This window comes from Pinus tabuliformis, chromosome 5_1 (genome assembly GCF_031772625.1).
Source record: "Pinus tabuliformis cultivar Carrire ecotype Pingquan chromosome 5_1, CPIR1, whole genome shotgun sequence".
Taxonomy (NCBI): domain Eukaryota; kingdom Viridiplantae; phylum Streptophyta; class Pinopsida; order Pinales; family Pinaceae; genus Pinus; species Pinus tabuliformis.
The window spans coordinates 14,655,689-14,680,148 of NC_142305.1; positions in this window are offsets into that span (position 1 = coordinate 14,655,689).

Consider the following 24,460-nt stretch of genomic DNA (forward strand, 5'->3'; position numbering starts at 1 on the left):
TATTAGAGCACTGGTTTATCTTCCCTGTTGAATAGATTGAGCCACTATATTTGTGGCCTTCCTGTGCGCTCCTTTCTTAGTTATATATCCATGGCATCGAGATTTGGTGTACGACGATTGGCACAAGTTGTGAAAGGTCATTTTCATTTCTACTACACACTGCCAAGGAGAAACTTACGTTGTATTTTTGTGAAGATTTTTGGATTCGATCTTCAAAATTGTATGTTGAATTCGTGCTTGAAATGGATCTAGGCATACAGGTTGTAATAACCTTGGTTAAAATTCCGTGTAATACAAGGTAATAAAGGCGAAATAATAACCACAGTTATTGGACTCTTATTACAAGCTTAATGTTGGGCCATACATCCTAGTGTGGGTGTTCATTAGGTTTATTATGGCTAAGGAAATTGGAAACGGCAATGGAAAAGGCTTTGGAAAGGAAAAATAGAATTTTTTGATCATTTATTTATGAAAATAATGGAAATTAGGAGAAACATAAGGTGAAAGGTCACATATGGCATGTGAGGAAGAAGATGAAGGAAATTAATGGAAAAAAAGAAGAAAATAAAGGCCATATTAATAAAAAGGCTTTTGAGAATTAGTTGGTACCTTTTGTCGGTTTAGTTTAGGAGATCTCTCTCTATTATATCTCTCACACACGCTTGGACACTTAGAGTTTTCTTGGAGAATTTTAGCTTTGGATCAAGAAAGGAAAAGAAGGAAAAGATGAATCAAATATCAAGTAACGAAGAGAAGGATCAAGAAGCTACAACATGTTTATTTGCAGGTATTGATTGCATGTACGATTTCCTTGCTAGATTTGGCATGCATGGTTATGCATGTGTGTTCTTGGTTCTATTTTTGTCATGGACATGAGTTTTAACAGGTGTGACAGTGTTCTTCAGCCTTGCCTCACCATTTCCTGGTAAGCATGGTTAGATGGGGTTCTAATGTCTTGTTTGAGTTGGTTTGCCAGATGGATTCGAAGCTAAGTGAGGTGGATCTCTAAATGAAATAATACATGGCCTAGTGATCCTTGAACTAGACTAAGGATTATGGTAAAGCCACTCGCCTAATGACCCCTAAAACAGACTGTGATTTGAGTTAAAGACAGGTATTGTGTGCCTTAGTGGGCCTAGGAATCCTTGATCGGTGAATGGCTGGATATACAGTAAATCCTAGAGGTGGTTTCCCTTGATCAGGCCTAGGAACCCTTGCGGGTGAATATCAGGATATATGGTAAAGCCTGGAAGGTGGTCTCTCAATTATGGCCTAGTGACCCCTAGATTAGACTATGGGTTGCGGTAAAGCCTAAAGAATAGGAGATAGGAAAACTCCTCACGATATAGGTGGAGAAATCCAATGGAATACAGGCTTGTTTATGTCGTAGTGATCCAGTGAGGATTGTAGTAAAGAATGATTCTATTAATGAGGGTGAGGTGGTTTAGCCTCAGGAAGCCATGGTTGGTTCTTTTAGTTTGAGTCCCACATTAATTCTTCGAATATGGAATGAGGGTGATCAACTGAAGAGAGACTTAGCTTAGCCAATCTATGGTTAGGTGAAACATGGTAGTCCTATATTGGGTTGGATTTTGCATTCATTAATAAGATTTTATTTCCTTGGTATTTTATGAGAAAATGTACTGGATTATATGTGGAATTTATGGTTGTTGTATCCTCATTATTTTTGTTGGATATATGTGGTTGTGAATGTGTTTTATGATAGTGAAAATGTATGGTTCTCATCATGTTTTGATTTGTAAATGAATGAGCAATGAATATATGACCTAATATATGATAATGTAGCTAATGTGATAAGGTACCAATGCTTATTAGTGGTTCTCATATAAGTATAATACCACTATGCTCAGATCTATTATTATGACCTATACGATGCATATTTGTGAGATGTTTGATGAAATGCCTATTGTTGGCTTGTTGGGGCTTGACCCAGGTTCAGAGGTGATTTAGCCAAACAAATCCCGGTACTACTGGCCCTTTCGGCAATAGTCTACGGAGCGCGGACTGAGGTCTCACTCGAAGTAGTATGGGAGGGTGCTAGAACTAGGTTTTCACTCCCTGGAGATGTCTGATGAATTCAAGTGGTCTGCGGTTTGACCCTGTGTGCACGTCATTACGCGCACTTACTCGTACCTCGCAGTCTAAGAGGCTGCCTTTGCACAGTCCTACTCGGGGCCCGAATGCTGTTATTACCCAAGTCTTATGAGTGTTCCACTGTTAGTTGATTATTTTAGCCCAATCGTGAGTTTTAAGTTATACTGTAACAATATAAATCATTCATACAAGTGCACATAGTAAATAAACAATATATTTGCAATTGATATCAAACATGTAATAACTCAAGAACATATACATAGAATTTGGATAAAACTTCTCTTTATTATTGTCTTCTTTAGTTACAGACTCGACTCCACCCTGTGCACTCAATTGTAAGGGTCCGAGCACTCAGCTGCAAACTACTAGGTCTCCGCGCACTCAACTGCAGATCCTTTTCCTACTCTATGACCCAAGACACACTTAGCTACTCAACTCTTACTTCGCTTCGCTATTCTCCTATGCCATTCTATTCTCCATTCGTTCGTTTCTTTTACATTTAGAGCCTCTCTCTATTTATACAATCCCATGGTCTGCGGACCATGGGTAGACCGACATTACATCCAAAACTAAGGCGGACAACCCTATGACTCTAACATACTTTTGCACCAACAATTTACGGGGCTTTACAACATTATTCGGTAAAAACATGGGCTTTGAGCCCCAAAACATGCCTCGGGGGGATTATATGTGGAATTTATGGTTGTTGTATCCTCATTATTTTTGTTGGATATATGTGGTTGTGAATGTGTTTTATGATAGTGAAAATCAATGGTTCTCATCATGTTTTGATTTGTAAATGAATTAGAAATGAATATATGACCTAATATATGATAATATAGCTAATGTGATAAGGTACCAATTCTTCTTAGCGATTCTCAGATAAGTATAAGACCCCTATGCTCAGATCTATTGTTATGACCTGTAGGATGAATATTTGTGACATGTTTGACGAAATGCCTATCATGGCTAGTTGGGGTCCAGTCAAGTCCTTGTTTAGGAATTTGCATTGGTAACATCGTCTCTATGTTTTTTTTCATTTTTGTGAATTCCATGAAGTTCTGAGTAGTGGCTGGGTCTTAGCCCTAGAATTTAGCCTTAACTCTCGCAGTTCCTGGCATGAAACTGATAGGAAAAGGCTACAATCACACCGAGGCAAACTCATGGGAGCGACTAGGACCCTCAGCCACTTGGAGGGCTTAACAAGGGAGTGATTGGGGCTATACGTCCTTGAACTGCTAAGTTGCCTTAGGGGTTGGTCACCTCAAAAGATGGGGTAGCTCCTGGAGGTTTTGTAGGATGTGTGGATGGTCTATTTAGTTGTGTTTTGTCAGTTCCACTTCCTTAAGTTGACCTAGGAGGTTGAATCAGGTCATAGTAGCCTCTTGTCACATGTTTAGCCCGGCTGGACGTTTACTTATGTAGATGTGGGAGGAGGTTGTTACAGAGTGGTATTAGGGCATGGTTCACCCCTGGACTCGATGGGCGGTGTGTTGGTCATGCATTCATGTTAGCTGCATATTTTTTCTAATGTTTGTGGTCAATTTACTGGCTGTGTATGCGTGGTATTGGTTATGGTTGCAATGGTTGTTGGCCCTCAATTTTGGTCATTTTTTCCTATCCTAAACCCATCCATTTACCACCACATTCCATCATATTTCATTTACATATGCTTCATTTCACTCTTGTTTTTCATATTCACGTAACTAAATTAAGTTTTCCAATTTTTAGAGATTTTTGTAAAAATTGGGTTTTAAGAGTAAATTTGGACTGCACTAAAAATTCCCGTAATAGCTCCGTTAAAGTCATATGTGCAGGACACCTGGGTGAGAGTTGAGTGCATATTTGGAAAGCTTGGGAACCATGTATGGATGAACACCTATTGGTTCGGTCAAACTGAGCAAACACAGGCCTGGTCAACGCTAGTCAAACTTGACTTGTCATTCAAAAATACTTATTAAAAAGGGGCAGAATATTATTTTTTTGGGATTTTGCCTAATTTTGTGAACCAAACTTAATGAGTTTGACCTGGATGGATGGATTAGGATAGATAAATACTGTTAGAGCTATTGTAGCTAAGTTTGTTGATAATTTTCTTATTTAAACTGAGTTTATGAACCATTCATGTATGTAATTTGTATTCAGACTATTGGAGACCTTTTGATAATTTGAAGAATACTTTCTACTGTTCTAAGTTTTTGTTCATGCTGTGTATATTTTCATAATTTAGTTGTAGCTGAGAGTTCCTTAGTTGTACAAGGCATGGTTTGAGGGCCCCCATACCATGCTAAGTACACTTTGATTACATTAGCATAATTTTAATTTTAATATTTCTTGTTTCAAATTTATGCTTTAGTTATTTAGATGTGTGATGCTTTTTGTGTGATTTTGGGATGATGATAGTTTAAAATAAAATTTTCATATGAAAGGACAAACAATAATTTAAGTTAAATTATCTTTCTATCAAGTTATGAATCATAGCTAAAATCATCCTTTTTGCATTTCTTGTATTATTTCTTGAATTCCAATTTTATTTGATGCAATGGTAATGTTATTGGAGTAGATATGTGAGGAAGGACAACCAGGATCTCCTAAGTTAGGAACCTCTTCTCTTTCTATCTGCACATTACAAACCAGTGCACTTTAGTTTCTCTTCTTGGGGACAGTACTATGAGGAAGGACAACCAGGACCTCCTAAGTTAGGAGCCTCTTTTCTTGCTTGTTGCCTCTTGAACAAGAAACTTTTTAGTTTTTTAAAACTTAGACTATATTTGTAATATGCAATTCCTTTAATTTTATAGTCTTGCCTTCCTAATTTGATTTCACCTGAAATCCATATATTTTGGACATGCTTCCAAGTCTACAAACCCATATTGACAAGTAAAACACATGTGTTAGTTTTATTAGTAAATTGACCTTACATTTTTGGCCCCGTTGCCAGGGAAGCTTATTCAAAGTTAATAAAAATAGGAAGATTTAAGCAAAAACATAAAAAAACAAAACAAAACATAAAAAATAAATAGTATCTTTCATCATGGTCATTTATGCCTAGATAAAGAGATGAAAAAGGTAGATACATAAAACAAGACCCCCCAATTACTAAACCACTAGTAGAAGCAGGACTACCTCCATTTAAATTAACTAAACCAATTGCTGGAAAATCAACTTTGGAAGAGAAAGAGGAAAAGAAACGTTCAGGACAAAGGTTAACTCTTGTTGAAAGACAAACTTTGTTAGCTTATGAAGTGAAGAGAAAACAAAAACACATAGAAACATCTTTTAGAGGAAATCAAAGAGAGACAAGAAAACCAATTGATTAGTCTATTATTGAACAAATAGATCAACCTACCTTTGAACAAATATAACAAGTTGAATCTCAAGTTGTTACTGAAACATTTGAAGCTACTGAAAAAGATATGGTGGAAGAAGGGCAAGGATCTACCGTCCTCACTCCAGAACAAAGGTTACAATATGAAAAACAACAAAAGGAATGAAAAAGAAGAAGAGAAGAAGAGGCAAGAAGAGAAGTAGAAAGGTAAAGAGAAGAAGATGCCAAAAGAGAATATGATCATAAGAGAAGAAAAGATGTCCAAATAGAAAATTATGAAGAAGCTACTTTTGGATTTCCAATTGTAGATACTAGAGAAATTCTAGGAGGAGGTAAAAATGAAGAATATTCCACCAGTTTTACCAAATTTCTATGGAATGTCTTCTGAAGATCTTGATTCATTCATGTTTTAATTTGATACCTTATTTAGAACTTATGGTTATACTAATTATACACATCAACTTCATCTTTGTCGTACTACTCTTAAAGCAGCTGCCTTAAAATGGTTTACGGGATTACAAGAACATTATTACTTCTTGAGAAGAAATGAAGAATATTTTTTTTAAGAAATATCAAGCCTATTGTAGGCCTAGATATTCAAAAGAAGATATTTTTATAATGTCTCAACAAGAAGATGAGAATTTGGAAGAATACTTGGAATGATTTCTTTACAACCTCAAAAATCCAAATAACATTCTCTAAATCTCGATACCATTAGAACAATTTTTATTAAAGGAATAAGAGATGGGTATCTTGATATTCTTAATGTAATGGGTAAAGGAGATATTTCATACTTAGAATTTGATGAAATTGTTGAATTATGTCAAAAGTACTCTAGAGGTAGATCCAAAACAGGAAAAAGAGATATAACTTCTAGAACTTTTAAATCAGCAACAGGAGGAGTGACAAGAGAAGAAATGGGGAGTTTGTTAGAAAACTTTAAAGCAAATATTTTTAGCTCCTTAGGAACACAAGTTGATGTATTAAAATAAAATAAGAAACAACAAGGATAAGAACAAACAATGTCAATCTTTTTTCCTAAGTGTAGGAAGAATCATATTTTACGAGAATGTCCTTTGGATAATATACATTTTTGTGGACTTTGTACAGGAAATCATGTTACAGATGATTGTCCAACATTAAAAGAGTTGCAAGCAAGTCAATTAGAAGAAACTCAAGGATTTTATTATATGGAACCAAGAAGAGCTTGGCAACCATGTTTTGTTGCTATATCTCAACAGTTTCCTCAACAAGTCCCCCCAGAATTTTCAGTATCAAAATTCATGGAATAATCTTATGCCATGGAAGGTTTGTCCTCTTTAGAAAAACTGAAACCAACCTCCACAAATTTGGCGAGGATATGCTTATGGAGCCCAACCTCCCTAACAATTTTACCCTCATTAATATCAAACTTATCAGTCATATCAACAGCCATATCCTCAACAATCATTCCCATATCAACAATTCCAACAATCCACTCAATCAAATCCATTTACACAACAATCAATGCCTGCACTAACTCAACTTCAGCAGCTTCAACTGCCTTCTAACCAACCACCACCTAGACCAACTCAATTACCATCTCAACCAATAGAAAATCTGAGTAACAGAGTGGAGACACCAGCTTATAATGTGGAAGAAACAACATTATTTCATACATATTCTATTCTTCCTATTCAAGATATCCACTTGAGGTTAGGAAATGTTCTCCAAAAATATTCTCCACCAATCATAGAAGAACAAATTGAAGAAGGAGAACAATATGAAAAATCTAATCCAAGGAATCAAATTTGGAAAAGCAAAACTATTATGACTCAGACACTGCCTTTCCGAGAAAGGTTAGTTGATCATAAAACTTCAATTTATGTTCCTGAATTTGATATCATAGATGAATTAAATAATTCTTATGTCAAAATTCATTTGTTACAAGCTACCAAAATTATTCTAATTTATACAAAAACAATAAAGGAATTATGCATTAAGAAAACTAGTACGAAGAAAAGAGATCCACCCACAATCCAGGTCATTGGAAAACCAGCCAGTCTCATTTTTGCAAAAACAATAAGTGAAAAATATATTGATCCAGGAATACTTATGGTTACCATTTCAATCAATAAATTTTCAGTTCCTAAAACATTAATTGATCTAGGAGCTGCTATAAATTTCATGACAATAGAAACTATGAAGTATTTAAAATTGCCAAATATTCGACCTACTACTACAATTTTATAACTAGAAGATAGATCTAAAGTACTACCAAAAGGAATACTAGAAGACAACATTGTTTCTTTAGATTCATGGGAATATCCAGTAGACTTTCTAATCTTGCAACCAAAAACTAATCTAGGAGGCCATCCTTTAATTCTTGGCAGACCATGGTTAGCCACAACAGATTCCTTCATTGGATGCAAATTAGGGAGCATGATCATAGCACATGGAGATGAAAGGAAACATATCACACTCTATCCTCTTGCTCAATCACCTTCTTTACTATCATGCCTTGATGATCAACAGGAAGAAACACTACCTATTTTAAGTATTAACCAAGCCTTTGATTTTAGAGAAGAAAAAGAAAATGAGGATTTAATAGACCTTTTTATCTCAGAACTTGATATTTTTGAGCAGCTAAGAATAACACAATATGAAGCTGCAAATAATCTTTTAAATCAATGTTTTTAGGAAAATTGTACTATTCAATCATTACAAAATTCATTTGATTTTTTTTTTCCTGTCAACTCAATTACCAATCTCAAAGAAGAATCATTGAAATCAATCCTGGAAAGAATTTAAATATTGGTAATAATCTACAATCATCACAAGAACAACAGGAAATTGCATTATTACAGAAATATTCAAAAGATTTTTCCCGGGACTATACAAAAATGCAAGGAATCTATTCAAAAACATGTATCCATCACATTTACACATATGAAACAATCAAACTAGTAAGACAACCACAAAGAAGAATGAATCTAATGATGAAGGAGATAGTGAAAGAAGAATTGCAGAAACTATTACAGGTGGGATTTATCTACCCTATCTCTGATAGTCAATGGGTTTCTCCTTTAGTTGTGGTACCAAAGAAAAATGAAAAATGGAGAATATGTGTAGGCTATATGGAATTGAACAAAGCAACATTGAAAGATCACTTCCCACTACCATTCATTGATCAAGTACTAGACTCATTAGCAAGGAAAAAGTTATTTTCCTTTCTTAATGGATTTAGTGGATACAATCAGATCAAGATAGCATTAGAAGATCAGGATAAAACTACATTTACTTGTCCATGGGGAACATATTCTTATAATGTTTTACCTTTTGGACTATGTAATGCACCTGCTACATTTCAAAGAGAAGTCTTAGCTATCTTTGCAGATCTTATACATGAATGTGTTGAAGTCTACATGGATGATTTTACTGTTTATGGAAGTACATTTCATGATTGTTTAAATAATCTTGAATAACTTATAAAAATATGCATAGAGACAAACTTATCCCTCCAAAATGAAAAATGTTTTATAATGTTAACAGAAGGGATAGTGTTGGGACACCACATTTCTTCTTATGGAATTAAGGTAGACCCAGCAAAGATACAAGTCATTGTAAACTTAATGCCAACAAAAACATATAAAGAAGTAAGACGTTTCTTGGGATATGTAGGCTACTACAGAAGAATCATGGAAAACTTCAGCAAGATAGCTTTACCCTTGTTCAAAGTACTTGCAAAAGACATTGAGTTAGAATGGACTACAAATTGTCAAAATGCATTTGAAACACTGAAAGAAAAATTGTCTGTAGCACCCATTTTCAGAGGACCAAACTGGTCATTTCCATTCCATGTATCCACTGATGAATCAGAAACAACTATAGGAGCATCTCTAGGACAAAAAGAAAACCAATTTAACTATGCCATCTGTTTCATAAGTAAAAATTTAACTTTGGAAGAATTAAACTACATTGTAACTGAAAAGAAATACTAGTTGTTGTGCGTGCAGTCAATAAATTTAGGCATTATATAACATTCTATCAAGTATTTATTCATACAGATCATTCAACCATTAAATATCTAACGAACAAAACAATAACTTATGGCAGAATTACTAGATGGTTATTACTAATGCAAGAATTCAATATCACTGTTCTAGATCGACCAGGAAAAGATAATCAAGTGGAAGATTTTCTGTCAAGACTTAATTCTCCTGATGATCTTATCCCTGTTTTAGAAAACTTTCCTGATGAGCATCTATTTGTTGTAACAGCTAAAACCCCATGGTTTTCATATATAGAAATTTTGTTGTCATTTGGAATATTACCATCCCATTTCACTAGTAAGCAGAAAAGGAAAATAATTAAACAGAGTGCTAGATATACTTGGGTCAATGGTGACCTCTTTTATACTAGTCCTAATCTTTTGATAAGAAAATGTGTGAGAGAAGATGAAATTCTTGATATTCTAAAAGAATGTCATGATGAACCATGTGGTGGCCATTTTGCAGATAAACAGACAACATACAAGGTGCTCAAACTTGGCTACTATTGGCTAGCAATTTTCAAAGACTCAAAGACCTATTGCAAAAGATATGATAGTTGTCAAAGAACTTGAAGACCTGTAGTATCAGATGAGATTCCATTGAAACAACAAGTACTTATAGAACCATTTGAAAAATGGTCTCTAGAATTTGTGGGACCAATTAACCCACCTTCAAATGGAAAGAAGTACATCCTAGTTTGTACAGACTATGTTACAAAATGGGTTGAAGAAAAATTAATGGCAAGAGAAACAGAATAAACAATGGTTTCTTTTCTCTTTAAAGAAATCTTTGTAATATTTGGAGTTCCAAGACAGATTGTTACAGCTCAGGGAACATAGTTCACTTCTAAACTTGTCCAAGATCTTACAGAAAAATACAAAATCAAGCATACAAAGTCTACTCCATATCATCCACAAGAAAATGGACAAGTAGAATCTACTAATAGGGTTCTGGAAATCATCACGGCAAATATAGTACAAATGAACAGAAAAGATTGGTCAGACAAATTGAAAGAAGCATTATGGACATACATAATTACATGGAAAAACACTACTAGATTCAGTCCATATCAACTAGTATATGGTAAAGAATTTCTACTACCAATCGAATTTAAAATTCATACATTCAAACTTGCAGCAGAAATAGGATTGGATCTGTTAGAAGCTCAAAAACAGAGAATTATGCAACTAAATGAACTAGATGAGATCAGACAATAGGTAGTTGAACATACCTCACTAGTACATCGACAAAGAATCAAATGGCATGATAGATTTATAAAAAGCTAATTTTTTCATAAGGGACATTGGGAACTTCTTTTTTACTCCAAGAACAAAGATTTCGAAGCTAAGTTCACTACACATTGGCTTAGGCCATATGAAATAGAAGAAATCATTCACAACGAAGCATTCAAGATAAAAACATTCGATGAAGCAACAATTTCATTTCTAGTTAATGGTCATAGACTCAAAGTTTACAACAAACCTATCAATAAAGAAGAATTTCTGAATAGAGTCTCAGTAGAAGACAATATGGAAGTATTGGAGCATAGTAATATGCCTTCCCTATTTCCAGAAGAATTAAAATAAAATAAAAAAGTTAAAAATTAATAAAGGAGTTTGGTTGTGAAAATCCAAGATACCGGCACAATAAAAAATTGAATTCGTATCGGAAAACCAAATTTTTTGGCCAATATGAATTCTCTCTTTTATGTTTTTCATTTTTGTAGGATCATCCTCCAAAAACTTAAAGACTTGAGGACAAGTCTTAAGATCAGCAAGGGGGAAGATTCATAATAAATCAACAAACCATGCAATGGTTTAATATCAAGCAGTTGTACTATAGAAGGGACCTGTTTCAAACAAAATCAACATTTATCAGTAAGGGACTTGTTTCAAATAAGATCAATATCATATACAGAAGGGACCTATTTCAAATAAGATCAATATCAGATACAGAAGGGACCAGTTTCAAATCAACATTAAAGGGACCTGAGAAGTAGCTACAAGCATCTATTTACAGTCCAGTATTGACAAGAATTCATTTTGAAAAGTTTAGGTGTTGACAAAAGAATCAAGCATTGACAAGGAACTATCAAGTAAAAAAGAAAAGTACTGTAAGTTTAAAAGCATTCTTAAAGCCTTTTATTTTGAATTTTTTTCTAAAGATTGGTAACTTAGTTTAAAATTTGAATATGAAATACTCCTAGCCATGTACATTGTACATTATCCTATATCACACTACATATTCATTCATTTCATCACTTAACCATACATTCACATTTCATTTCATCACCAAACCATATATTCACATTTCATTTCATCACCAAACCATATATTCACATTTCATTACTCAATCATGTCATTTGCAATTTTTGACTAATATTGCTGGCCACATCTCCTTGTGAAAATTTTTTGTGCATCATGGAGAAATTGTCTATACAACCTGAATGATTAGTTTATGCATCTACAAAACAAGACCAAGAAGTTAGTATCATTGTAAAAATATGAAGAAAATTTGATTTGAAATGACCTAAAACTATGGTAATTTCAAAATCAAATACATAAGTATATGATGAAAAAGGACAAAAGTTACAATGATAAAAACACGAATATGTAACATGTATATAAGTATGATGGACAAGAAAACAATGATGAGCTAAGGTTGCATGCAATATGAAATCATAAGCTAAGGTTGCATACAATACGAAATCATAAACTAGGGTCCTAATGGTTATGAGTATTCAAAACTCTAAACATATAAACTATGATGTGACCTTAGTTATATAAAACAAGTGTATAAGGGTGTACAAAAGGTAGCACAATCATAAGTAAATGAACCGTGATGAATCATGACGCATTAACACAAGTGGAAACCCAAATAGAAAATGGACAAGACAACTAAAAAAATGAAACGGTCAAAACCATTTCAAAGGGACAGAGACAGAGACTCTGCGTATTCTCCTTCATCATCATAGCCAAACTCATCTCAGAGATAGAGAGAAATATTACACATTCACCCACAATGTAATGAAGCTCTAACCAAAGGAAAAAATGCAGAGAGTAAAGGTAAATGGGTAAAGAATAAACCCTGTGTCGTGGAGAGATTGTGTGAAAGAGTAGTGTGAAAAATTGAAGAGCAGCGTATTGAAATAAGGAGAAGAAGAACCCTGAGAAAAGTGGATAAATAAGGAAAGGAAAACCCTGTGCTACGTAGAGAATATAAAGGAACTTGGTTGTTTGAGGAAGGAGAAAGAGATTGGGATTTCCTTTGTGCGGAGCTCCAACAAAACCCACAAAATATGCAGAGAACTGCTCAATTAACGTAGTGACTCTCAATGATAAGGTAAGTGCCAAAGACTCCTCAAACAACTAGAATGATTTCGAAAAATTTAAACTCTAGATTTGTTTAAGATGTGTCACAATGGGAGAAAAATATGACTTCAGTTCTGGATTTTTAATGATTTTTCATCTTCAAAATCCTTTGCCACCTATAGAATCCACGATTTCTCGAGATATTAGAAATGAGTTTAATTGAAACTATATGTTTACACAGGGAAGACAAATCATTAAGAAGAGGTTTCTACAAGTTTTTCTACAAACTCTTCTTGTAGTTCAGGTATCAAAACCACGATTTCCTCATGCAATTTTTGTCAAAAATTTTGCACAATGAATGTTATTTCAAAAACACAGTACACAATTTCTAAAACAAAGGAGGTTTTTTCATAAATTTTATGAGGAAATATGATTTGAAAAAAATTGAGAGATTTTATTATAGTGGAGATTTTTCTTTGGGTCTTTTTACATAGTGAGAATCTTTCTTCAATCAGATTTATGAATAGAGAACCTTGTGTTGATACTATTTGCAGCAGCAGTCAAGAAAATGGAAGATTTATAAGCAAAGGAAGTAATCCCATTTGTTTTCAAAATCTAAGGACATATGAGCATATGTAAATGGCAACAAAACCGGAACCCAAAGAATTCAAAGGAGAAACTTGGTGTAAGGAAGCAGTGGAAAAATTGTTTCAAGCAAGACTATTGGAGTTACTTAGGAAGTTTAATGACCACAATGAAATGATTACACAAGAATTCATAGAAAATTTTGAAAATGATTAAACTAAATTGGGTGAACTTCCTATACCAGTGAATCCAACTTTCATATCTCAAGCGTTAGAAATTCCTCTAATAGGAGAAGAATATCATAAAGGTTTACATTTTAAGGAGAAAGGATGGACATTTTTCCTAGAAAACAAAGGAAAGGGGCCTTTGATAGGAAAAAAGGTATTTTTGGGGATTGGTTTTGAGAGCCTTGGTCAGAATTAGTTGCGATCTTCAAAAAATACTTTACTTGTGACAATAGGCACAATATAGTCTACTTTACCATATAAAATTGATTCAACGTATCAAAGGAGATTGTAAAATCAATATTCCTTACTTATTTTCAAGGATCTTTACTAAAATGATAGAAATTGTTAAAAACAAAATTGAAGCTAAAGAGGCTAATGTTTATCATTGTGGGTTGATTAAGATCCTTGTTGAGTATCAAGCAAGAAACAAAGGGATACTTTGGAATGAATTTTTGGCCAAAAATCACTTTGAAGACCAATTAACAGGGAATGAGGAAAGGTTTGAGCAATTACATGTCACAAAAGGTACCATGAATTCTCCTTTATATCCAGGGACATGATTGAAAAAGAAGCGGGATGGTGTTATGATTGAGAAATAAAAATAATTTTTGTCCATTCCTAGGAGATCAAGAAGAAAGTCACAAGAAGAGACAAACAACTAAGGGAAAGACCCAGAAATTGAGGTTGTTGAAACTGAACCTCCACAAACATCAAAACAAATTTATGAGATCATAGAAAGATTGGAGGAGGAAGCTTGGAAAGAGGCCATAGAAAAAGGATCTTATTTTGAGGATGCTTGGGTTGGAGCTACCTCATCTCATTCATGTGCCAAAGAGGTAAGGGAAGAATCTAGATATTTGCACACTGAGGAATATTTGAAGAAAATAGAAGAATTGGCTAGTGAACTAGAGGATAGTGAAATCATGGAAAGACACTTGAAGAGAGAGAAAAAAATATACAAAGAAAACAAAAACAACATAGTCCAAGAAAACAAGAAATTGAACAACAAATAAAAAAGCTTGAAACACAAAATATGCTCATTTCTAAACAAGCCTACATATGGCTAAAAGAGAATAAGTTATGGCAATATAAATATGAAAAACAAAAAGTAAAAGCTTCCATCTACAAAGCAGGGGAACACGAGGGCATTGATATTTTACTCCAAGCTACATAGGAAGAGACTACAGGTTTAGGTACAACATGGGCAACATCACTCAAAAGGTCCAAATGGAGGAAGAAAGCATGAGAACATGCTTAAGTATCAACAAAGGGGAGATGTTGGCCCTCAATTTTGGTCATTTTTGCCTATCCTAAACCCATCCATTTACCACCATATTCCATCATATTTCACTTGCATATGCTTCATTTCACTGTTATTTTGAATATTCAGGTAACTGAATTAAGTTTTCCAATGTTTAGAGATTTTTGTAAAAATTGGGTTTTAAGAGTAAATTTGGACTGCACTAAAAATTATCGTAATAGCTTCATTCAAGTCATATGTGCAGGACACTTGGGCTAGAGCTGAGTGCATATTTGTAAATATTGGGAACCATGAATGGATGAACACCTATTGGTTCGGTCAAACTAAGCAAACACAGGTCCAATCAACACTGGTCAAACTTGACTTGTCATTCAAAAATCCCTATTAAGAGGGGGCAGAATGTTATTTTTTGGGGTTTTGCTTAATTTTGTGAACTAGACTTAATGAGTTCGACCTGGATGGATGGATTAGGATAATTAAATACTGTTAGAGCTATTGTAGCTAAGTTGTTGATTATTTTCTTATTTAAACTGAGTTTATGAACCATTCATGTATGTAATTTGTATTCAAAATATTGGAGACCTTTTGATAATTTGAAGAATACTTTCTACTGTTCTAAGTTGTTGTTCATGCTATGGATATTTTCATAAGTTAGCTGTAGTTGAGAGTTCCTTAGGTGTACAAGGCAAGGTTGGAGGCACCCATACCAAGCTAAGTACACTTTGATTACATTAGCATAATTTTAATTTCAGTATTTTTTGTTTGAGATTTATGCTTCAATTATTTAGATGTGTGATGATTTTTGTGTGATTTTGGGATGATGAGAGTTTAAAATAAAATTTTCATATGAAAGGAAAAACAAGAATTTAAGTTAAATTCTCTTTCTATCAAGTTATGAATCATAGCTAAAATCATCCTTTTTGGATTTCTTGTATTATTTCTTGAATTATAGTTTTATTTGATGCAATGGTAATGTTATTGGAGTAGATCTATGAGGAAGGACAACCAAGATCTCCTATGTTAGCTGCCTCTTCTCTTGCTATCTACACATTACAAACCACTTCTCTTTAGTTACTCTTCTTGGGGAGGGTACCGTGAGGAAGGACAACCAGAACCCCCTAAGTTAGGAGCCTCTTCTCTTTCTTGCTGCATCTTGAACAAGAAAATTTTTAGTTTTTTAAAACTTAGATTATATTTGTAATATGCACTTCCTTTAATTTTATAGTCTTACCTTCCTAATTTGATTTCACTTGAAATTCATATATCTTGGACATACTTCCAAGTATACAAACCCGGATTGACAAGTAAAACACATGTGTTATTTTACTTAGTAAATTGACCTTACAGTGGTGTTACCATATGAAAAGTTAATGGAGTTGCTTTTGGATGTGTTTATAATGTGTTTATGTCAGTTATGCATTGGGTATTCATATCAATGTTTGTATGTAAGGTGTATGTGTGCACATCATAAATATGTTGTTATGCATACACTGATCTAGGTGTAGTTGTCATGAATGAGGTCATGCTGTTTGGTTAATATGGCAATGAATTGATGACTAGACTATGGTTAGGATGATATCTATATGCTGTTATGATTATGTTTATACATGTATTGTGTGAATCTCATGAGTCTTGAAGATGATATATCCTCCCCGATTTATACCAAGGTACGTTAGTTTGTTTATGATTTAGTTTAGTTGACATAGTGTGCCTTGGAGGAAGAGATCAAGATGACTAGCAAGATGGTAGACTACAAATATTCTCCCTATGAATCATATGGCCAACGTGGTGTTGGGAACTCTTCTAACCTAGAAAATACATTGAGGAGCTTGAAGGAAGAAATAAGGAGTTGTAAAGAAGATAATGATAGAATCATGCAGACACAGGAGGAACAAGTAGTAGTCAATGTAGTAATCCTTTAAGAGTTTTTCAAACTTACAAAGATAGGGACCACTAAGGATCAGCTATGGGCAGGAGAATGGGACTAATGGGGCATATGGAAGTAGGTCTCATGGTGGTCACATGTTAGATAGAGATGACACAATCAGAGATGGTAGATTCTTGGATACTCAAGATAGAAGAGGTGATGGACATAGGTACTATTCTAGTTCTAGTTCTGGCAAGTATCATGATAGTCATGGTTATCACCCTTCTAGGAGGAGTGATAGGGGATACTTTTTGGATGAGTTTAAGAAAGTGAAGCCACCTAATTTTGATGGAGAGTTGAAGAAGCTTGAGGATTCATAGGATTGGTTACTTGGAAAGAATAAGTTCTTTGAACTGCATGAGTATACAGAGAATATGCAGGCCTGAATAACTATCTTCAACCTCAATGGGAAAGAAGATATCTGGTGGGAAGATGTAAAATGGGTCAGGGACATCAGGACAAAGGAGTTCAGTTGGCATGAATTCAAGAGACTCTTTAGAAAGAAGTAATTAAGAAAATTCTTTTGATAGAAATCACATAACATAAATTTTTGGTCGACGTGTTTCGAAACAACCAGTGTGGTTCATCATCAGGACCAGATGAAGAAGCAGACCATGGAAAAGGCTTAAATAGAGAGCAATGTAGAGACCATAATTTCAAGTAACGACTATTTTTGAAAAATAATATTTTAATTATGATATTAATTTATTAAAAACAAATACTATTAAGTAACGACTATATTAAAAAACTTGGTTTTTAAAAATAATATTGAAATTAATTTATTAAAATCAAATATAACTAAAAAATTCTATTAATGGGAAACAATCGAAAAATATAACTAACAAGAATAAAAAATCAAAGTCAATAATATCTAAATTATGATATTAATTTATTGAAAACAAATATTTTTAAGTAATGGTTACATTAAATGACTAGTTTTTGAAAAATAATATTTAAATTAATTTATTAAAATCAAATATTATTTATTTTTTTATTAATGGGAAATATTTGAAAAAGATAACTAACTAGAAAAAATACATCAAAGTCAATTCATTATGGATCACAGAAGATTAAATTAAGAAAGAAGTACTTGTCGAAAATGTACTACGACAACAAAGCCAAGGAATTCTATGAGGTCAAAATGGGATCGATGACAGATGAGGAGTATATGACCAAGTTCTTGGAGCTATTGAGGTATGTAACATATCTTAAATATGAAAAGGCTAAAGTTCAAAGATTTGTCATTGGATTTCCATTAGCATTTTGATATCGGATTGAGTATGATGAGCCTTGATCACTTGAGGAAGTTATTAGGAAACTAAAGCATTGCTATGAACAACCAAAGCATAAGACAAAATCTCAGCAAGGATGGAAAGGGAAACATAAAAGTAAAGGTAAATGAAATCCAAAAAGAACAAGGCCTTAGAATGCAGAAGAGAAAGAGAATGTTACACCGCATAAGAAGTTCAATGCAGCTAGACGGGAACATGGGTCATAATAACAGAATAGAGGTGATGGTACAGGACGGTTGGAATGTTGGACATGTGGTAAGGAGTATCTTAAGAAGGATTTTACTTAAAATCAGGGTGGTATGCCTAAAATCTATAATGCATAGGAGGCGCAGACTGTTGGGGATGTTGGGCAGATCATTCCTCCTATCTATGCAGCGTTGGATAATAGGCAGACATATCATCATGAGGCATCTATCATTGAGATGGATGGTAAGATTTGTGATCAATTTGTTTCTATTTTGATTGACCCTGGATCTGATTATAGTTATGTTAATCTTGACTTGGTGGATAAGTGTGGTTTAATTAAAGAAGTTCATGCATAATCTTGGTTAGTGTAGTTGCCTACATGTACCAAGAAGAGAGTTCATCATTGGGTAAGAGCTTGTGCATTTGAGTTGAATGGTATGCCTACTTCAGCACATTTGAACGTATTACTGTTGGGGTCATATAGTATGATTTTGGGTATGGACTAGCTATATCTTCATAGGACCAAAGTGGATTGTTATGAAAAATCCATTGAGTGCTTGGATGACAATGGGGAGAAGAGAATATTTTAGTGTAAGAAGAAAGAAACATCAGTTAGGATGGTGATAGCTATGCAGGAAAAATGCAGTCATAGAAAAGGGTGTGTGTTATTTATAGTACACATTTCTAGTGATAAAGGTAAGGAGGATGAGGATGTAGAGATATTGAGAAGGTATCTGATCTTACAATAGTTTCAGGATGTGTTTCCAGTAGATATCTCAGAGTTTCTGCCTCACAGAGAAGTGGAATTCTCCATTGAGTTGGTACCAGGGGTAGCACCAACATCAAAGGCACCATACAGGATGAGCATTCCAGAGTTAGTAGACCTGAAGTTGAAATTGAAGGAAATTCTTGACAAAGGATAGATTAGGCTAAGTGTATCACTATGGGGTGCACCAGTCTTGTTTGTAAAGAAGAAAGATGGTAATATTAGGTTATGCATTGATTACGGGAAGTTGAACAAGGTGACCATCAAGAACAAGTAACTATTTCCAAGGATTGATGACTTACTTGATCATTTAAAGGGGGCATTCCTGTTTTCATATATATATTTGAGATATGAATATCATCAGGTACACATCAAGGAATAGGACATTCAGAAGGAAACTTTCCATACCAGGTATGGGAATTATGAGTTTGTTGTAGTTCCATTTGGTTTGACTAATGCTCCAACTACCTTTATGTTCTTGATACATAATGTGTTGTGTCCTTATCTAGACAAGTTTTTTATTGGTTTCGTTGATGAGATATTGATATATTCTAAGAATGAGGAAGAGCATGTCGAGAATTTAGCAACAGTGTTGAGACTGTTTAGAGAGCATCAATTGTATGCTAATCTTAGCATTTAATGTAGTTTCTTTCAGATAGAGGTAAATTACCTAGGGCATGTGGTCTCTAATGAAGGCATAACAATAGATCAAGAGAAGATAAGAGTTATGATGGAGTGAGCAGCTCCTATAAATATGGATGAGGTAAGATTATTCCAAGGGCTAATAGGATATTATAGGAGCTTCGTCAGGAACTTATCTTAGATTTCATATCCTATTTAGTCATTGTAGAGGAAAGGTAACAAATTTGAATGGATAGAGGAATGTTCAACAAGTTTTGATAAGTTAAAGCAATTGTTGAAAAATGCTCCAATGTTAAATATTGCAGACCTGGAGAAAGAGTTTGTAGTGTGTACAAATACTTGCAAAAGATGACTTATTGGATTCCTTATGCAGGAGAGATAGGTAGTATGGTATGAGTCACAGAAACTGAATGAGCATGAGTGGAACTATCAAACACATCATTTTGAGTTGGCAGTGATCATTCATGCGTTGAATATGTGGAGGTAATATCTTCTTGGCAGGAGGTTTATATTGATGAGTGATCACAGTGGGTTGAGATACTTATTTGACTAAACGAATATGAATTCCATGTAAGCTAGATGGTTGGCCAAGATTAGTGAGTTTGAATTTGAGATCAGGTATATCAAGGGTAAAGAGAACAAGGTTGTGGATGCTCTTTGCAGGCGGACACATGTAAATCACATTGCAACTATGAGTTCTTATGGGAAAGACGTATAGGATCATATTTTATAGGTATGTGAGTAGGATGAGAAGTATAGAGAGATTATGCACAGGTTACATTGGAGTACAAGTATAGGTACAAGTAGTGGTACAGGTACAAGTATAGGTGCACACGATGTGGACTATCATCTCTTAACAGATGGCTTGATCAAATTTAGGGATAGGATATATGTGCTAGACAGTAGTGAGCTCAAGAAGATTATATTGAGTGAGCTTCATGCGAAACCATATTCAGTTTACCTAGGAAACTAGAAGACATTGACAACAGTGACGAAATTTTACAATTGGCCGAAATTGAAGAAGTATGTGGCACAGTTTGTGGCCAGATGTTTGAACCGTCAGCAAGTGAAGCCAGAGTGTAAACATCCAAGTGGATTGCTACATCTGATTTAGATTCTAGAATGGAAATGGGAGGTCATTTCCATGGATTTCATCATAGATTTTCCGAGGACATCTAGACAACATGATTCCATCATGGTTGTGGTGGACAGGTTGACTAAGGTAGCACACTTCACTCCAGTGAAGACTGCATATTCAACTAGTGATGTGGCATAGGTGTTCATTAGAGATGTGGTCATATTTCATCGTGTTTCAAAGAATATTGTGTCAGACAGGGATGAAAATTTCAATTCCAAGTTTTGGAAGGATTTGTTTATAGGTTTAGGTACATAGTTGGCCTTCAGTACAATGTATCATCTACAGATAGATGGACATACAGAGAGGGTCAACAAGATATTGGAGGACATGTTGAGGATGTATGTGATGCATCAACAGAGGAAATGGGAGGAGTACCTTCCATTGGTTGAGTTTGCTTATAAAAATGGTTACCGAGAGTAACTGAGGATGAGTCTGTTTGAGGAATTGTATGGGCAGAGTTGTAATACTCCCAGCAGTTGGAGTGACCCGGTGAATAGGGTATTCATTGGAATGGATATGTTAGCAAAAATGGAATAGGAAATGAAGCTAATCAAGAAGAATATAAAGACAACACCAGATAGACAAAAACTCTATGCAGATGGGAACAGATTGTTTAATGAATTTCAGGTTGGGGAATAGGTGTACTTGTGCATCAAGCCAAACAAGAGCTCCTTTCAGATTGGATCATGTACCAAGCTAGCACCTAAATTTTGTGGAACTTTCAAGATCCTTGAAAGGATTGGACTAGTAGCCTATTGAATTGCACAACCTCCAAGAGTGAAAGTCCATGATGTTTTCCATGTTTCGTTGCTTAAAAGGTATGTTAAATATGTTGATCATGTGATTGACTAGTCTGTATTGCAGGTGGAGCTAGATGGAGAATTACAGCCAGAACCATAGTGTATATTGTAGAGAAAGGTGCTCCTACTCCAGAACTGAGCAATCAAGCAGGTTAAAGTGTAGGGGAAGCACTTTGGGCATGATGAAGTTACATGGGAGATGGAAGATCAGATGCGGGCTATGTATCCTTCTTTATTCGTTGGTTGAGTGAATGTCCTTGATATATGTTTTGGTATATGTGTTGGTATGATATTTTGGTATATGCACATATGTATATGGATGTACATATCGCCATGAGATGTGTTATAAATCTCCAATAAGCAGTGTGGGTGTCATGTTATTCTCTTGTCATGTTGGTTTGGTTCTCAACAGGTTGATCATTGTAACTACTGCAATGAGCTAAGTTATAAAATTCCATGGGAATTATCCTTTTCTTCAACATTCATGTTCATTATAGGTGTCATTTAACACTAAGGATGGTGTTCCCCTAAGGGGGAGGGTTCTGTAATGGCCCTGGTGAAAATTCCATGTAATAAAAGTTAATAAAGGAAAAATAATAACCACGGTTATGGGACACTTATTCCAAGATGAATGTTGGGTCTGACATCCTAGTGTGGGTGTTCATTAGGTTTATTATGGCTAAGGAAATTGGAAAAGGAAATGGGAAAGGCTTTGGAAAGGAAAAATGGAATTCTGGGCAATTTATTTATGAAAATAGTGGAAAATAGGAGAAAACGAAGGTGAAAGGTCATAGGTTGCACACGAGGAGGAAAATGAAGGAAAATAATGGAAAAATGAGGAAAATAGAGGCCACATTAATCAAAAGGTTTATGAGGATCAGTTGGTACCTTTTCTTAGTTAAGTTTTGGATCTCTCTCTCACAGACTCTTGGACAAATATAGTTTTCTTGGAGCACTTCATATTTGGATCAATAAAGGAAAAGAAGGCAAACAGGAAGAAAAGATCAAGCAAGGGAGAGCATGATCAAGAAAATACAATGAGTTTACTTGAATGTATCAATTTTCATGTATAATTTACTTGCTAGATTTGGCATGCATGGTTATGCATGTGTATTCTTGGTTCTCTTTCTATTGTGGTCATGGGTTTTACCAGGTGTGACATAATTATTCAACCTTGCATTTCTATTTCTAGATAGCCATGGTGAGATGGGGTTCTCAAGTCTTGGTTGATCTAGATTGCTAGATAGATTCGAAGTTGAGTGAGGTAGATCTTTGAATGAAATAACACATGGCCTACTGATCCCTGAAGTAGACCGTGGATTGTGGTAAATCCATTGCCCTAGTGACCCCTAAACTAGACTGTGGACTGTATTAAATCTAAGTATTTTCTACCTCGGTGGGATTAGGAATCCTTGACCGGTGAATGGCCGGATATACGGTAAAACCTAGAGGTGGTTTCCCTTGATTTGGCCTAGGAATCCTTGTCAACGAATGGCAGGTTATATGGTGAAGTCTTAAGGGTGGTGTCTCAATTATGGCCTAGTGACCCCTGAATTAGACCTTGGGTTGCAGTAAAGCCTAGAGACTAGGACACAACAAAATTCCTCATGGTGTAGATGGAGAAATCCAATGGCATCCATGCTTGTTTATGGCGTAGTGATCTAGTGAGGATTGTAGTAAAGCATGATTCTATTGATGTCGGTGAGGTGGTTTAGCCTCGGGAAGTCCTAGTTGGTTCTTTTGGTTTGAGTCCCACATTCATGCTTGGAATATGGCATGGGGGTGATTAGCTGAATAAAGACTTAGATTAGGCAATTTATGGTTAGGTGGATTGTTGTAGTCCCATACCGGGTTGGATTTTGCATTCATTAAAGAGTTTCTTTCCTTGGTATTTTATGAGGAAATATACTCGATTATATTTGGAATTTATGGTTATTGTATCCTCATTATTTTTGTTGATTATATTACTACAAGAAAAAAGGTCGTTGGTGAGGGTCATGCTTGTGACAGACCTTTAAGGTCCGTCACCAATGTCACATATGGTGACAGTCTTTAAAAAAGTGTTGTTGTAAGTGTATATAGTGATGGTCCTTTATAGTTTGTCACCAAAGCCATTTTCAATGACACTTTTAGTGAGGGTCGTTAAAGGCCCATCACTAATTCTCTCTTTGGTGACACTTTTAGTGAGGGTCGTTAAAGGCCCGTCGCTAATTCTCTCTTTGGTGACACTTCTAGTGATGATTTGTATTGACCGTCATCAATGATCTTTTTGGCTACTTTTGGTGACGGTTAATAAATGTTCGTCATCATTTATCATTCCAATGAGTTTTGTATGATGCTTCATGCCTGTGAGGGACCTTTAAGGTCCATCACCAATGTCACATATGGTGACGGTCTTTAAAAAATCGTTGCTGTAAGTGTATATAGTGATGGTCCTTTAAGATTTGTCACCAAAGCCATTTTCAATGAAACTTTTGGTGAGGGTCGTTAATTTCCCATCAATAATTCTCTCTTTGGTGACACTTGTGGGGAGGGTTGTTAAAGGCCCATCACTAATTCTCTCTTTGGGGACACTTCGAGTGACGATCTTTAATTGATCCTCACCAATGCTATTTTTGGTTACTTTTGGTGATTGTAAAAAAATGTTCGTCAGCATTGATCGTTCCACTGAGTTTTTGATGACGCTATGTACCCGTTACTATATTTTTTATCAAAATATAATGATTTAAGACCATTTTTATGGAGTCTTTTTCATTATGTGTCCAAGGTCATAGTGGTTATAATAGACAGTCAATTTGTTGAGAAGTAATTAGTGTGTATCATTTCCCTCAAGTCATAATAATATAGTCTT